The sequence below is a fragment of the Elephantulus edwardii genome, unplaced genomic scaffold (assembly GCF_000299155.1).
Source record: "Elephantulus edwardii isolate Elephantulus edwardi_28Jun2011 unplaced genomic scaffold, EleEdw1.0 scaffold00081, whole genome shotgun sequence".
Lineage (NCBI taxonomy): Eukaryota > Metazoa > Chordata > Mammalia > Macroscelidea > Macroscelididae > Elephantulus > Elephantulus edwardii.
The window spans coordinates 13,762,547-13,775,786 of record NW_006399831.1 but is presented as its reverse complement, the minus strand read 5'-3'; the positions used below and the strand labels follow the sequence as shown (position 1 = coordinate 13,775,786).

At 39.2% G+C, this 13,240-nt stretch overlaps 1 pseudogene; it reads left to right on the top strand.

Annotated features, from left to right (window-relative positions):
- Positions 1 to 6,629: 6,629 nt before the first annotated feature.
- LOC102874051 overlaps positions 6,630 to 13,240 on the top strand; it is a 7,475-nt pseudogene continuing 864 nt past the window's right edge.

Here is a 13,240-nt window from a genome sequence, read left to right as displayed (position 1 = left end):
TTTTAAAAACACTTATTTTATTATTTTTTGTGCATTGTACTGTCAAATCAATCTGATTGGTACATGAGGAGATTGTCCCTCCTTCTCCAGCAGAGCATCTGGTGGATTCGAACCAGGCACATCTGGAATTGCAGTGTAGCTTCTTGTCACTGGGCCACCAGAGCTCCCTTTCAAATCATCTTATTTGTTATTGTGATTATTGTTTTCTTTGATCACACTGCTTCTTGCATTTCAAATAATTTCTGTTACTATATTCCTTCACAGGAAGATTATGCATATTTTACACAAGGAACAGTTGGATTAGAAAGCCTTAAAATATAATTAACATACTGAAAATTTTCTCTTGCAAGTACATTCTTTTGGTTAATTTCATCAGGACTGCATCAAATTTCTTTTCCTCTGAGTTCAAAAGAATTTAAAGCACTTTCATAGGGCCTGGATAAAGAAGCCCTGAGTATTGCTTGTCCCTTCCTTTCTTTACCCAATACAAATTGTTCAGGTAATGACAGTAACATCAATGATTTCTTTAGAAACAAAAGTAGTGAACTGGTAACTTTCTATTCCTAATCTCTATATATCTTTTGCTAAAAATCCCTATACTGGTAGTGTCTTTTTCTCTAACCTTTTTTTCTATGCTCTCTTCCTTAGTACACAACTGTTTACAGAGTATTAAGTTTGCTGTGTACTAAAGATAAAAAAAGAGATAAAATGTTTACCTAGGAATAAAAAGGGAGAAGCCTTACTGTTTATTTTGTTTAAACTCTTCCTTTACCTCCATGTTTGTATCCGGATTTAAATATGTGTTTATTTAAGTGAATGAGATTGGAATGAAGCAACCTCTTTCCCAAATTTGGTCCTAAGTTGTTTTTTAAGAAAATTGTATATATGTTTATTGATGTGTGTACAATCATTCATATGCATTATTTCTCATGGCATATCCATTGTGTTTTATCTAACCTTTAATTAACACTGTATTATGCTCAAGTATATTGTTGGGGTTTTTTTCTCCCCTTACAATCATCTTACTAATACCTACATTAATGAAATTGTGTAAACTAGCTACTCCATGCCCCATGCCTTAATATTCTCATTTTAGATAGTCAATTTCTGCTTTGATCATCACTATCAAACCAGTCAGCAAAGAAGAGGAAGACTCTCAACCAGGTGGATTGACACAGTGACTGCTGTAATGGGGCTCTTGTGTGTCAGTGTGAGGGTAGTACAGGATAGAACACAGATCTTTTGTTCATAGGTTCACTATGAGTCATAGTCGGCTCGATGGCACCTAACAACAACAATATCAAACCAGTACTCTGAGGGAATAAGCATATTTCTTTTGCTGTTGGAGTTTCTGTTCAGCTTGGAAACTTTGAGAATCTGCATCCACAAAGTCCAGTCCAAAGCAAGCTATCAGATTGCAGCAATCAGCTCTTGCTCCCAGCATGAATGATCTTCTCTTCATCTGGTTGGGTTCTGAGTAACTCATCCCTAGCCATCTGCCGTTAAGTTCAGATGGGCATCAGCCAAAAACTCATTTCTCCCTGCATTCCAGACCTGTGGATCTCTTTACTCAGCTTTATTACTCACATGGGGCCAAACCAGGGGTCCTCATAACTCCCTATTCCTCAAGCCAACAACTCTCTTTACTTATCCATACATCAGTGCATGCTAGGTGGTCAGTGCTGAAGTGACATACCCCAGCTCAGCCTGTCTCTTCATTGTTGTATTCCTCCTCCTTCCAGTTCAGTGGAGCTGGGTGATCACTATGAGTGAGCATACTCACCAGCTCCCTTTTAGCTTCAAGTCCTGGAAGTGGGCTCTCATGGGCACCAACTTTACCCTCCCTCAGAAGCCCAAAAGCTTGTTACCATTTTAAAAATTTAGGCTCTCTTTTTCTTCTTCTTTCTCTGCTTGCCTTTCTTTCAAATGTGAACGTCTTCAATCAAAAGTCCAAGGTGAGTCTACAAATCCATTCAATTACAAATATCCTGAGAGTGCTCAGTGGGATTTAACCCTTCCCCTCCACTAAGCTGTAGCACCCACTACCAAATTCTACTTTTAACAAGCTTATTTCTAGGGCAGATCTTCCCTTATAGTACTTCCACTCTAGTATTGACCAAAGGTGGAATTATATGCTTTCTAGATCTACACCATCCAGTGTTTACTTATTTAATACTTAAAAAAAATCTCCTTGCACTTTGTATTGATTTGCTTATGACTGTGCATACACACTGTGCTTCATCCACGGACATTGTGTCCCACACAATCCCTCACACACTGTACTTCAAACTGTACTTCATACAGTTAATAATAAAATGGGCAAAAAATATAAAAAGACTTTTCACAAAAGAAGACATTTGGATGGCCAACAGACACATGAAGATATGTTCAAAATTCCTTGCAGAGATACAAATCAAAACAACAGTGAAATGCACTCTTACCCTAGTAGCAGTAGCAAAGTTTAACAGGACAGCACACAAATATTAGAGAGGGTGTGGAAAGATTGGAACTCTCATGCACTGCTGGTGGAATTGTAGAATGGTACAATTATTCTGGAAGGCAGTTTGACATTTCCTCAAAAAGCTGAACATAGATTTTTCCCATATGATCCAGCTGCTAGAAATATACCACAAGAAAATTATAAATGAGACATGAATGGAGACATGCACACCTACATTCATAACAGTGTTATTTACAATAGCAAGAAAACAGAAACATCCCAAAACACCCATCAACAAATAACTGGATAGAGAAATTGAGGTACATTCACATAATGGAATATTATACAGCATTAAGGAATAATGATTTTGAAAAATACTATTTAACATGGGAGAGTCTAAAGAACATTATTTTGAATGAACTAACTCCGATTCATAAGGACAAATACTGCATAACACCATTATTGTGAAAATAGAAGGATAGCTAATAAGGTGTTTATAAATGTCCAAAAGGAGGAGGAGAAAAAGGGAAAAGGATAGGAAAAGGGGAAGGGCGGAAATCACTCAAAGTTTAGTGAGTATACTGAGGCGAGGGAATAAAGAAATAAAAATTCAGGAGACGATATATAATAAGCACAGAGCAATGGTAATTAGGAATATAAAATACAATTCATATGAGGTTATATGAAATAATGTAACTGAAAGACTGTATAAAATGCAATGTATATGAATCAAACACAACATAAATTATTGCATGAAAACAAAAAAGAGAGGGAAGAGGGAGAGGTGGGAAAAGGGGAAGAGGAGATGACACCTCCGATGGTGGAGGTTGATGGTGGTGAGATAGTGTGGGGGAAGGGTTAGTGGGGATTCAGTGGAGACCGTGTGATAATAGATTACATTAACTAGGTGGTGGTTAATTTATCATTTTTTTTGGAACTTTATTTTGATCCTCAGGAAGAAAAAGTTATTATGGCTCGTGTTTGTGACCTACACATCCATAGGGTGTTTTGCGGACGAAAGATTTAATGTTAGTAAGACTCTGCATATTATAGATGAAAGACAATGGTCTTAACCAGTCAAGATTATATAAGGTGCCTACAGAAGTGTAAGTAGTTCATATATTTATATTTTTCTTTCTTCTTTTAGGGTGGAGCCCGCTTTCTGCCTCATAGATAATAACACTACTATACTTTTACAACTAGTATAACATCTGTCATACAAGGAGTTCAGAGAACTCAAAATTATTACTCATTATTGTCTAAAATACCTCCACAAAATGGGAGATGGTAAGCGTCACAAATACAGTGTGATGGATTGCTTTTATATGATCTTTTCATGATTGTTTTAGAACGTCCAATAAATGATTGGGCGGGACTATGCTTATAGCTCACCAAGGGCATTGGAAGGCATGCTAATATGTAAATAAGGTACATGGCACTTTTTGTGGGACTAAGACTATGCAAATAAGATGCATGGACCCTGATAAAGGAATTGGCCAGTTTTGCCAGCCCAGTCAACTTAAAGTGAACCATCACTAGTTGGAAAAGAGGAGTCCTCATTACCTTAAAAAAAAAAAGAGCTAGGAGTAGAGTGTGTTGTTTGGGCCTGAAATTCCTGTTCTGAGAACCTCCTAGACCCAGAAGGCTGAGACAGAGAGCTATAACTGAACCAAGAGAAGCAACAACAGAAACAAACCAGGAGTCCAGCAGCAGAAAACAGAGTAGGCTACTGGACCTATGGAATAAGAAAGCTGACTGGCTTTGGGTAGGAATCTTGTGGGCTCAACGGAGTGTTTCTGGGCTCTTATCAGTGGTGCTAGAAAGCTTTGTAACACCTGATTTATAGTCTTGGAAACTCAATAGAGGTTTGTAATGGTTTAGTTCATGTTGCAGACTGAGGGTCCCAAAGAATAGAATAATTTTATAATTATTAATAAAGAGACAAATGGCCAGGAATGAGATAGAGCAGAGAGTGTAAAACAGAGGGTCAGCAGTTCTGACTGAAGACCTCAAGCCATGCTTCTCTGAGTATTTATTTAGAATCATAAGATAATAAAAGTAAATTCACAAGAAAGTACAAAACAAAGGATAATGGTGAAGTTTTCTACAGATAAGGCCAAGTTCCTCTTTATGTTAATATCAAGAGGGAGGGGTTCATTTGACACAAACTAAGAACAATGTTAACTCCTAGGGAATGCCCCATTGCCACAAGGTGGGCAAGCTTCCCTCATTTCCCGAAACAGCATTTGGTCTACTATTATTAAATTTGATATTCAGCTTCCCTTAAGTTCAGATTTTTGTAAGTGCAGCATTCAGCTTTGTGCTCTATATATGTACTAATGACATTTGTTGTCCACTTGTTGTACAGAGGTAACTTGTGGTCGCTGTGAAGCTAAACACTGTGACACTGATGTGTCAAATGCGATAGGGCTCCCCAGTTAAAACAAGCTTGATAGCAGGAGTTGCATCCACTTCCATAATAGCTTACCTCCGGAAACCCTATGAACCTGGAGAAAGGATGAAAGTCACATAAGTGTTGAGGACTTTCGTTCATAGGGTCGCTATGAGTCACCTACAACTTGACAGCTCTTAACAACATCAAAAACAACATTTGTTGAAAATGTTCAGAATCTGAACCTAAGTTTTGGAGCCTCAACAGGGAATTATAATCAAAGAGAAAATTACTGGTTACTCCAAATTATTATTATTTGAATAGGAAAATGTATAGAATGCCTTAAGAAGTTAAACTAAAACTACGTAAGCATTAGTAAAATGAAAAGACACACATTAGAAAAGGGATAAAAGGAGGAGAGCTTAGAAAAACTAGTTAAGAGGAGCAAATGGTGCCAGCAGTTTACATGTTCAGCTGATAATCAAAAGGTTCAAGGGTCAGGTTCATCTAAAGGTGCTTTGGAAGAAAGGACTGGCAACCTAATTCTGAAAATTCAGCCTGGTGACAACTCTATGGGAAACATTCTTTGTGCTAAGATATTTGGGATCATCATGAAGCCAAATTGACTTAACACAATTGACTTAGTACCATAATTGGAAACTAAATATACCTCTTTGCTGTTCTTATGACCCATAGCTGACCCTCCAGCAGGTCTTCAGATGCAGTAAATTAAGAGGACATTGACTATCTTTCTCCATTTTTCTCCCGAGGAGAAACTGGTATATTCGAACTGCATGCTTTTGTATTGGAAGTGAAGCTCCTTACTGCTAAGCCACCAAGAGTTCCACCAAATATATTGTTTTTGTTTGGGAATCTGAGATTAGACAAGTCAGTAAATTATTTCTGTAGCAGGAATCATAAGCTGAATCACAAAGGCAGACCTTTTAAAGTCTACATTTCCCTTTGCCTATTTGAACCTCCAACATGTTTGTTTGAATGGCAAGGAGAGACTTTAGGTTTTAAGACACTGGGAGCTTTGATGGCATAGTTTATAGGGAGTTGGGCTGCTAATCTAAAGTGAGAGCCTATTTGGCAGTCCAAATCCATCAGTGACTCCTTGGAAGAATGATGGGCAATCTCCTGTGCAATTTATAACCTCCAAAAACCCATTGGAGGGTCAGCTATGAGTTGGTTCTGACTCCATATCTATGAGAGAGGGGAAGCACCAGAGAAGAGACTAGCTATATTAGAACTGCCTCTTCCCTGAACTTTCTGAAGGGCTTACAGCATACACTCCTGGAGAATTACTATTTACAAAAGCAGTAGGTGATTGTCCAGGCACTCAACTGTGATATAAAGTGGGCAATGTGCGTTTTCTTCTAAGTCAGATGTTTTAATGTAGCAGAAAGTTATCTAAGATGATTTCCTTCTCCACTCCCCATTTTTAAATAGAGACCTGGTATAGTCCTATCTGCGATTTGAAAGGGCAATTCTAGCAGGAGAGGAGGACCTGAAAAGGGTCCTGTTGTCACTCATGAAAAAAGCTGATGGGGTCTGAACTCAAGATGTGACAATGACAGAGGTTTGAGGAATACTTTGGAGGAGGGACTAAGAGGCTTTGAGCCCAGCTGGATGTGGGCAGTGAAAAACAGGAAAGAATGCAGGCTGTCTCAAGTTTCTAAGTTCAGGTGAATCAGTGCATAAGGGTGCTATTAACTACCTAGAGAATAGAGGACAAGCAGGTTTAGCAGAGTGTAAATGTTAGGGTTTTGGCACCTGAGGCACATCCAAGCAGAGATGATAGAAGGAGAGTCAGCCTGGCTGGCAATCCAGATTCAAGAACCCAGATTACATGGCTTTGAGGTATGAGTTTATTTTACATTAGTTGTGAATATAAGAACTTCTCATACCAAAACATTGTGCTATTATTATTAGTTATCACTGAGTCAAATCTCCATTACACAGATTTTGAGGATGGTGCAGATCTGCTGTTCATAGAGTCTCTGAGAGTTGTAGTTGACTCGATGGCACCTAACAGCAATGAGTCAATCCTGAGTCCTAATGACCATTAAAAAAAGCAGATCACAAGGCCTTTCTTCTAAGGCAACTCTAATAGGTTCAAACTGCCGACCTTTTAGCTGAATGCTGTTGTTATGTACTAAGGAGTTGGAACTGACTCATAGCTGACCCTCCAGCATGTTTTCAGAGGCTGTAAATCACACAGGAGGAACTTGCCCATTTTTGTCCCACCCATAATTGGTGGCTTCAAACCATGTGCCTTTGAACTGGCAAAGCAAATCCATAGCCCTTGGCTAGGAGAGCTCCCTGGTGTGTCATAACCAGGGACTCCCAACCATGCTGTAAATCGACTGTCTTTCCAAGGAAGCCCACAAATACCAATTTAACCTATGTTGTCAGGTACTAGTAAGTGGATTCTCACCATAAGACAGTAGAACAGCCTCTTTTAAACTTTAACTTTTCCTGAAACTGGTTTTTCCTCTCATGGAACTGCTGGTGAGTTAAAACAATCAACCTTTCTGTTAGCAGCCAAATGTGTAACACTTGTGCCACCGAGGCTCCTTATTTAACCTGCCTCCCTTTTACTCATTGCTGTTCAAGTCATAAGCTGGCCCTCAGTGGGTTTCCAAAACTGTATATTGTACAGAAGATTGCCTATCTTTCTCCCTTGGAGTCACTGCTGGAATCAGAGAAGTACCACCTTTAGGTTTACAGCACAACTAACTTCCTTTGGACTATGCCATCAGAGCTCCCTATTGATGAATTATCGTATGTAGACTATTTCCACAGGGATTTGTATTCACAGAACCAATTAGGTACTGAATCTTCTATTGCTCAGGCAAAGAATTAGGAGCTGAGACTTCTCTGTCAAACGGTACTAATGACATAGATTATTTCAAAGCAAGTTGCAGATTGTGTGGTGTAGAACTGGCACTCTAGCTGGATGATAGTTTTAAGGATATAAAGGGGTATAATTGATGTAAGGAAGTGAGAGGAAAAAGTAGACCAATACTTAAATAAAGACAATTGCTCTCACGTACATAATGCTGGTGGGGGAAATATATGTAATAAAAAGCTGGATTAAAGGCCCTGATTAATGTTGAGAGAGTTAGTAGCAGAAATGGAACATCATTAAGCAGTGAGCAGCTTGGGAATGACAGATGCCAGGCAGCTTTGGTGACCTTATTAAGGGATTTAGGGTGGTATTGGCTTGCATTCTGCTAATCAACGGTGAAAAAAAGGAAATGAAGTGAATGGGGTACTTAGAGGCAGTGGAGGTGGGGAGGAGAAAGGCTATCCTTGGACTATTAGGTGACTCCTTCGCTAGGACAACCATTGTTAATAGAAAGGGTATGTTTGTCACTTCTAATTTAGGATGGCTGGTGGCAAGAACACATTATCCCAACTCCAAACTCTAGCTCTAAAGGCAGAGGAAATGTCTGCATTTCTGATGAGGAACTGCTATTTTGCAGATGGGTATGTTGTCAAGGTGCTGTTATCTGTTTCTGCTTTTATGAGTTTAATAATTAGTTTAACATTCCTTGGGTCAATTAAGCATGCCCTCGGCCCCTGTGTGGCCAAAGATATCCACTCAACTACTACCCATCCAGAAGCTCTTCAGACCAAAGACTTAAAGACTTCTGCAGATTTAGCCAGAAAAGTCTGATGATCAGTTTTACTCTGAAACACATGTGCACACCATCAACTGGCATCAACTCAGTGGCATTGGCATTGGTTTGGTGTAGACATTTCTTATTCAAGGGCACTTAAAAGGTTTACAAAGTCTTCCATATTACAAAACTTCTTTTTTTACTGTTGAGCCTCGTAGTTTCATGTTTAGGTAAATTTTATTGCATGTAAAATACTTTTCCTGTCCAGATTTTTGTCTACCTCACTGAAAATCATTCAGAGTGGAAAGGATGATACCCATACAATAGTTCATTAATAAAACTTTTCCCAGCCAAGAAACATTGCCTAGCCTTGTGTCATCTTCATAATCATTGAATGTTTGAGTCTATCCTTGTAGCTATTATGTCAATCTACCTCACTGAGGGTTTCCCTTGTTTCCACTGATGCTGTGCTTTACCAGATATGGTATCTTTTTCTAGAAATTGGGGAGCTTTGGTGGCATAGTCGGTAGGAAGTTATAGTGCTATTTCAAAGGTGGTGCCTTTCTGGTAGTTCAATTCCACCAGCTGCTCCATGGAAGAAAGATAATCAGTCTCCTCTCAAGTGATTTACAGCTTCTAAAACCCACTGGAGGGTCAGCTACAAGTTGATTCCTACTCAGTGGCAGTGAGTCAGTGAGTGCGTTTCTAACAACTGTTTTTTCCTAATAGTGTGTCTGAACTAAAGTCAGTCTTGTCATTCTGACTTCCAAGGAACAAGCTGAGAGATCAATACAATAAGAGTTTATCTAGTTAATGTTGTTGTTATATGTCATCAAGTTGGAACCAACTCGTAGTTGACCCTCCAACAGGTTTTCAAAGAAATCACACAAAAGGAGTTTGCCTGTTTTTCTCCAGAGGAGCAGCTGATGGATTTGAACTACATGCCTTTGCATTAGCAGCACAATTCCTTTCCACTAGGTTTCCAGAGTTCCTTATCTAATGAGAGCAGAGAAATGTTTCTAAAAGAAGTACTACCTCAAGTCCTAAAGGCTGAGTAAAGAGGTGAAGCAATGAGGAAAATACATTCTATTCAGAAGTGATGTCAGTGGATAGGGACTTTGGAGCAAGAAACTGTTATGAAGACCAGAATCTGAAAGAATATTTTAATTACTAGATGTATGAAGGAACCGAAGAAGCAGTACCCAAACCAAACAAATTATGATTGGTTTTTCCCTATTTCCTGGTGCTTCTACTGCTGAGCAATGAAGAACTGGGACAAGGAGTATAGAGAATATCACTGAAGTGAGATTAATTATTTGGAGTTAGTAAATCAGACACATTAAAAAATTGACAGCAGATGCTTCTTGGGAGTCAGGGGGGATACTATAAGGGAAAAAATGAGGGAAAAACATTTTAAACTTTTTTACCATGTATTCCCTCCCCAAGTACAAAAATACACACCTACTGTTGTTGTTATGTGCCATCAAGTCAATTGCAACTCATAGCAACCCTATGCACAATAGCTCTGAAACTTGCGCTATCCTGAGCCAATTTTCCTATCTCTCACATACCTAGCCTTATTACCCCAGTTACTGTGTAAATCCATCTCATCGAGGGTATTTCCCACCTGTTCAGTCCTTCTATGCTTCCAACCATGACGTCCTTCTCCAAGGACTAGTCTCTCCTGGCAACATGCCCAAAGTATGCCTTGTCTCCAAGGAGCAGCTTGGTTTCAACCCCTCCAGGCCAGACCTGTTTGTTCTCTTGGCAGTCCATGGTATGTTCAATACTCTTTTCCAACACCACAGTTCAAAGGCATCAATTCTTCTGTCAATTTTTGGTCATTGTCCAGCTTTCTGATGTAAGTAATTGTGAAGACCATGGCCTGGATAAAATGCACCTTTGTCTCCAGGCTGACACCCTTGCTCTCCAGTACACTGGAGAGGTCCTTGACAGCAGATTTTCCTTATGCAATTCATCTTTTGATTTTCTGATTGCTGGTCTCAAGGGTATTGATTGTGGACCCAAGCAAGCTGAAATTGTTAACAATCTCAATCTCTTCTATTTATATTCTATTATGTTGCTGCCAATTGGTTTAGTGGTGAGAATCTTTGTTTCTATTACATAAAATAAAATGTCTTCATGTGAAACCTATACTTAGACCAAGAGACTGTTGTGACAACAGAGCAAGGAAACACTTTGTGGTTTAAAATTAAGAAAGGTGTACATCAGAGTTTTATCCTTTCTCCGTATGTATTCAATCTATATGCTGAGCAAATTATTCAAGAAGCTAGACTCTGTAATGGGAGCTCTGGTGACTTAGTTGTAAGAATCTGCAAGTCAATCCTGAAGGAACGTGGTTTAAGACCACAAGCTGCTCTGTGGGAGAAGGATGGGCAATCACCTCCCATGGGATTAATTGCCTCTGAAAACTCACCAGAAGGATGGGCAATCACCTCCCATGGGATTAATTGCCTCTGAAAACTCACCAGAATGTCAGCTATGGGTTGGTTCCAACTCTACATCAAGACTCTATGAAGAAGAATGTGGCATCAGTACGAAGGGAAACTCATTAATAAAATTTGTTATGCAGATAATACAACCTTGCTTTCTGAAAGTGAGAAAGACTTGAAGTAGAAGAACAGAGACTTCAGCCTTCAATATGGATTGCATCTCAACATTAATTGGCAACATCACGATAGATGGGGGAAGATTGAAACTGCTAATGACTTCATTTCACCAGCATTCAGGAGATCATATTCCATTGATGAAATTTGTAGTCAGGGACCTCTCTAAATTATTGATGAGCATGATGTCAGTCTGAAGTCTAATGTACACCGATTGAGGTCATGCATGGTCTTTTCCATCATGTGCTATGCATTTGAGAGCTCAACAATGAATAAAGATGACTGAAGAATAATTGATGCCTTTGAGTATTGGAGAAGAGTACTCTATATAGCCCATGGACTGCCAAAGAACAAATGCATATGCTTTGGAAAAAGTGCAGCCAGCAAGCATTCTCCTTGGAGAAAAGGGTGGCAAAACTTCATCAGAAATACTTTTGGCATGTTGCTAGGAGAGGCTATTTATTCCGTGGAGAGAGACATAATACTTGGAAAGGTGGAAGGTGAAAGAAAGGAAGACCCTCAACCAGATGAATTGACTCATTGACTGCAGCAATGGGCTCAGGTATGTCAGAGATGAAGAATATGGCATAGAAGTAGACGAGGTTCCGATCTCTTGTTCATAGGGCTGCTATGAATCATACTCAGTTCGATGGCACAGCAAACAAGAAATACCAGAACTATTATTTTGTATAATTTTGGTGAGTAAAGAAATAATTTATCTCAAAAATATACTCTAAGTCCTGAGAGCTTCATTTACATTTGGAACTTCTGACAGTAGTATGCCCTAAGGGTAAGGGGAGTCTCTACTGACTTTCTACATTATACCACAAAAAATGCACACAGATATTTAGCCTTAATATAAGAGTGCTTATTGATAAGATGAAATCTACTTCACATCTGTGATTGAGATGGCTAGTGTCATAAAGAAGCTCTTTGGACAGAGTTCTTAAAGTTAATTATAGTACTGAGAGCAAACAGGGACGTGTCCCTGTTTGCTCTGGGAGGGGTAGGTGGCACCTATCATTACTATAAAGATTTCTTCAGCTTAGAGAAACAAACATTTTTTTTTCTGTAACTGAAAAACCCAACTTTTAGAGAATCAGAGAAAAGACATTTGAAATTAGTTTTGTGGAATTGTTAAGTGCCGTCAAGTTGACTACGACACAGAGACCCCATGAACAATAGATCTGAAACCTGTCCTGTTCTATACCATCCTGACTGTCTCTGACATACTAGAGCCTATTGTTACAGTCACTTTGTCAATCCATCTCATTGATCTCATTGAGGGTCTTCTCCTCCTTTGAGTGATAAATTAATTTAGAATAAGCTAGTTCCTAGACAAAACATTCGGTAAAGTCTGGTGGCAGAGTAAAGAGACCAGATAAATGAGCTCTATGTAACTTTTTACAGGTAAATAGTTAACAGTGAAGTAGGTGCAAATCCATCCCTGGTTGTGATCCTTTCATGCTGCTTGGCAAGCTTGGGCAAGCTATCCTGACTGAGGAAATGTGCTGGTGGGATAGCTCTTTAAAACAACAGCAAAAAGCATCTACAGTTATGAAATCCACTAATAGCATGCAAATAATCCATAAACTATGAATTGTTTGGAACAAAAATAGGGAAAGACTTCTGGAGGTAAGAAAACCTTAACTCAGGGAGCTCTGGTGGCCTAGTGGCAAGAAGCTACACTGAAATCCCGAAGGCATGTTGTTTGAATCCACCAGATGCTCTGCTGGAGAAGGGGCAGCAATCTTCTCCTGTGCCAGTCAGATCCGATTCAACAGCACACAACAAGTAAAAACAAAAACAAACCCACCAAAAACAAACGAAAGAAAACTTTAAGTCAATGACTGCATTAGAAGAAGGCTTGTCGGGCTCTTGAATGGGTATTCTATTTTATGACTGTTTATAATCCTATTGATCTCTCTCTCAACTGCCAGAGTATAGTAATTAGAAAGGGATAATTTTTAGACTATTCTCTCCCTCATAGACTTAAAAGTATCATATTTTAGGGCATTATTTTTATCGTAGGAGTATGCAATGAGGGTTGCAGAGTGGATTATATTTGGGGGTAGGGGGTGGGGTTTGGGGAGGTGCAGGGGGGATTGTGTACCAATGAGGGAGTTTTTCTTTTGCTTTTCAAGGAGAGGAG